General features: G+C 39.5%; 1 long non-coding RNA gene across 1 annotated transcript; it reads right to left on the bottom strand.

The window, feature by feature from the left end:
• Window positions 1–250: 250 nt before the first annotated feature.
• Window positions 251–1,238, bottom strand: LOC149835504 (uncharacterized). The gene is made up of 3 exons (XR_016432331.1): window positions 1,016–1,238; window positions 717–891; window positions 251–577 (listed from the first exon to the last, which is right to left on the bottom strand). It is a non-coding gene; the product is annotated as an uncharacterized LOC149835504 (long non-coding RNA).
• Between the last annotated feature and the right edge of the window lie 3,165 nt (window positions 1,239–4,403).

The raw sequence follows: 4,403 nt of genomic DNA, 5'->3' as shown, positions 1-4,403 counted from the left end.
TTTACAGCCACATATAATGCTGCCTCCACAAACTTAATGAAAATGAAAGATTTTTTGCTTACACCACTGTTGCACAATCACCCAAGAAATTCAACCCCCACGTTTGCTTCAGCTCTAACCACTTTGAGAACCCACCAACCATAGATATTGCGGTCACACACACACACACACACACACACACACACACAGAGAGAGAGAGAGAGAGAGAGAGAGAGAGAGAGAGAGAGAGAGAGAGAGCATGGTGAGCTGATTTTAAAATGAAAGCATTGTAATTATTCTTCTTTCCTACGGTAAACGCAAGATAAATAGAAACAGAGAAAGCCCCTTTGACAGAGCCTAAAAAGTCTGAGACAGAGCGGAATCGAATATTTACTCTAAAACACGAAATCAAAAGAGTGAGACAGAGGGAACGAAAGAAGAACGTAATGAGAAACGAGATCGAAACCCCCCACACACACAATCGATCGGCCTCATGATCGCTCACAGGCACACGAACCAAGAACCACGGGTTCCAGATACCGCCAACCCCCCTCAGAAGCACGCGTCCAAAAGGCAGCAGCAGCAGAGAGCGGCAAGGCTGCAAAATCACAATACCCCCCCCCCCCCCAAAAAAAAAAAAAGCAGAAGAATAAGAACAAATAAAAAACATAAGAACGTTACTTGCGTCAATTCGTTCAGATCGCCGGATTCGAGAGAAGGAGAAAGAGAAAACTCACCATCCTTGCATGCAAGAGGGGCCGGACTTCTGGGGAGGAGGGGGCTGTTGGGCATACTGGGGAGGGTAACCTTGGGTAGGGTACCCTCCCTGGGGAGGATACTGCGGAGGGTAGCCCTGTGCGGGGTATCCCGGTGGTGGGTATGCATCTTTGGGGTAACTTTCTGGTGGGTACCCTGAAAAAAGCAAATCAGATAATACGAGGGGAAACCCCAATTCTTTTTTCATCAGATCTGCGTACGACAAACAAGAAAATCCTAAAACGATATTGCGAGAGGAAAAGGAGAAAGAGAGGGTTACCTTGGGAAGGAGGGACGCCGACGGGCGGTTGGTGTTGATGCTGATCGTAGTAACTCATCTTCTCCTTCTTTCTTGCAAGGATTCACAGGAAGAAAAATAAGAGAGAGTTGGGGTTGGGTCGGCTTTTTGTGGTGAGTGCTGGTGGGAGAAGAAACGCGTAGAAGACGCGTCGAAAAGGGTTTGGCGTGTCCCCAAAACCGAAAACGGGATGCGAGTGCGCTGTGAGACGACGAACAACGCCCCCCCTCACAAGCCGATAAGAACTTCCCAGTCCCCAGATTTTTTCTTAATGACGTTATTTTCTAGGATTTTTTTTAAAAATGACACCTAATTTTTTGGTATAAAAAAACGTTTCTCATAGAAGTAGGTGACACTAGCTTTTAAGCCTTTTATACACAATACCGAAATTAACCACGAATTAAAAAAATATGATAAATCAAATCTACTGATAATTTTTTATAGTTTTACCTAACCTGGCCCACCTTGGGGTTACAAGTATGTCCAGCCAATCAATTGAGCTACCATGCTTCTTTTAAGATGTGTGCTACCTAAATTCTATAAGGGCTATCTAAATGAGTCTGAACGAGTCAAACAGAAACTCGTAATGTAAAAGAACCGAATAAGAACCGGGCCACTAGCTGCTCAATTTGTTTCACAGCCCTATCTGTCACCATAGTGACAAATAAACGTTAAAAACGGTAAAATCTGTTTTTTCAAAAACTCGAAAGAATTTGAAAATTTTCATAAATCTCTCATTTTCTTTTGGCCAAATCTCAACAATAAAAAATAAATTAAAAAATATTATTTTTTTAAAGAAAATATTAATAAAAATTATTAAAAAATAAAAATATATGGGTTTTTTTTACGATAAATAAACATTTAAAACATAAATATCATGTTTAAATCAAGGTATTTATGTTTTTTCATAAATCTCAAGATATTTTGAATATCCCACAAAAAAATTTCAAGCATTTTTTTGGGATATTATGGTGAGATTTACATAAATCTCGCGATATTTGTCACTCTATGGCTGCCACCAATAACATGAAACCAACTAGCGGGAATCACAATCGAGAAAGACGTTCCCAAAGGGATAAATTTACAGAAAAGATATATATAGATATAAACTCTTTATCAAATTTAGATTCCTTCCTGATTTGATGTAGTTTCTTTTGAAATTGCCTTGTGCATTAAGAAATCAACTTACATGAAATGAGTTATCTCATACTCAATGACGTCAGGACTAAATTCAGCATAATTTTTCTCTACAGAGAAAGTTGGGGTTAGGCAAACCCCTAACAGTTATACAATCGTATACCATTGGGATTTGAACTTACACCTCCCAACTGTTCCTTCCAAGAATCGGAGCCCTCGTTGGTATACCATAATTCAGTATGTTTGTTTGTAATCTTAATTATGATCATCATCAAACTACATGAGGTGGCCTTTGATGGCAAGGAACCTTCATCCACAACTTTCTTTTTCTATGAGAGTTTTTATCTCTTCCAAACGTGCCCTTACAAGATTGGGCTTCTCCAAGACTTTTCTCCAATCTTTATCCAATGAATGTGGCTGCAGACTGGTCTAATATCAATTAAGATCATTTATATATAGGTGCCTAAAATATGAAAAAATTACTTCTAGTTGCCGCATCTTTTAAATATTTAAGATAAATGCTCAAACTTAAAAAAAAAATGACTCAAATGATCCAGTAAGTTGCTTTTTTAAATGACCTAACTCAAACTAACTTTTGAAATAACAATTTCAAGTTTTTGTTTTCTGATAGCCCAATTCACTTTTGTAGCTACACTTAGGGATAGAAAAGTAATTGCAGAGAAAAAAACAACTTTCCTAAGCAATCTCTTAAAAGGTTATGCATCTATCTTAAATATTTTGAAACACAAGGGTATTAGAAATAAATTTGTCATTATGTGAAAATGATCTTATAATTCAAAAACTTTACATGAAGTGCCTCTTCTTCTCTCGAACCGAGCTTTCAGAATGAGACAATTATAATGTAGAGCACTATTGAGTGGAAAATGCATCGAGTGTAGGAATGAACGGTATGTGTTGGCTTGTCCAGTGATGTGCGGTGATAGCATGACACACGATAGACAATAGTATTGTTGTTAGTGCATTGTTATATGGAGACAGAGACGTTGATTGTTATTTGGTTAAGCAGTGCCAGCAGACCAGAGAATGTTGCCTTTGAAGATTTGGTTAAGGACCTCTCGGCTTGCAGGAGTACACATGCATAGTGGTTGGACGCACGTGGTGCGTGTGGGTTAAGGCTAATTCTTCTAGGGATCACATTAGGTGGTTCCGACCGAGTATGGTGACTCGAGGCTCGATGAGTGAATGCCTACGTGCCAACGAACGAGAATGGGTGGTGCTCTTCATTATAGTGTTCAATCATCAACTAGTCTTCAGACAAGGGGTCGAAAGGTCTTGTTCCTTTGGTGGTGAGGTTTTGCTATAGCGTGCGCGAGGAGTTATAATACGCTTCATCTCACGCAAGGCTAATGCAAGTTTGTTCTCCTTTCAGAAGTGATAGCTGGTATGAAATGGCTATGCACTAAGCGACATGAACTAGATGAAATTCATATTTGAAAATGTGCTTGATCAGCTTCCGCTAAGCAGCTGCACACAAGGTGGTGTGTAGGGTCAATAGAAATGATTCAACACATGTAAAAGTATTGGTACGTAGCCTTTGACCGTTAGACTGGGCAGTCTGATGCTATCACGAGTTTGCAAAAAATTCTATGCTCATGACAAATTGGCATCAAAGCAGAAAGATTCATGAAGACCTTGTTGTTCATTGTATGCAATATTGAATATGACATTGATGGTTTATCTTGGTTACACAATTTTGCGCAACTGAAGTGTGGCTGACCAAGCACAGAATCATGATGTTGGCAGATTGGTATGAGTCATTTTGTTGATGATAAGTAGAAGTGTAATGTTGGTGTTCAATTGGCTAAGGAAACATAGATAAGACAAAGATTCTTACCAGTTGTGTGTTACACTCACAGGTGGAGCGTGACGTTTGCCTTGTGTATGCAGAGAATGCACGTTGGATTCAGTTGGATGAATTTTGCATCTTTAGGTATGGAAGATTCAACTAAACTTCTAGATTTTCTCTCAAGATTGTGGGTTAGCAAAGTGCCCATGTTGAACAGAATGCTCATTGTTTTTGTCTCTTGAGTTGGCAGTTCCTCTGTGGATTGTGTGTACAAAAAAAGTTATTGTTTGTGGCTCGTCGGTTTGGTTCTTGCAAGAACGTTTTGCTGGTTCCTGATGAGAGTTGTAGCATCGGGCCGTGTGGTTCCTTGTGTGGACAAGTGCTCAGGAAGACACTTTGAAGAACTGCTTTAGGGTGATACGCAAG

The sequence above is a fragment of the Nuphar pumila genome, chromosome 6, assembly GCF_984573655.1.
Source record: "Nuphar pumila chromosome 6, dmNupPumi1.hap1.1, whole genome shotgun sequence".
Taxonomy (NCBI): Eukaryota; Viridiplantae; Streptophyta; class Magnoliopsida; order Nymphaeales; family Nymphaeaceae; genus Nuphar; species Nuphar pumila.
Note: the sequence above shows the minus strand (reverse complement) of the source record. Positions and strands in the feature narration are given on the sequence as shown.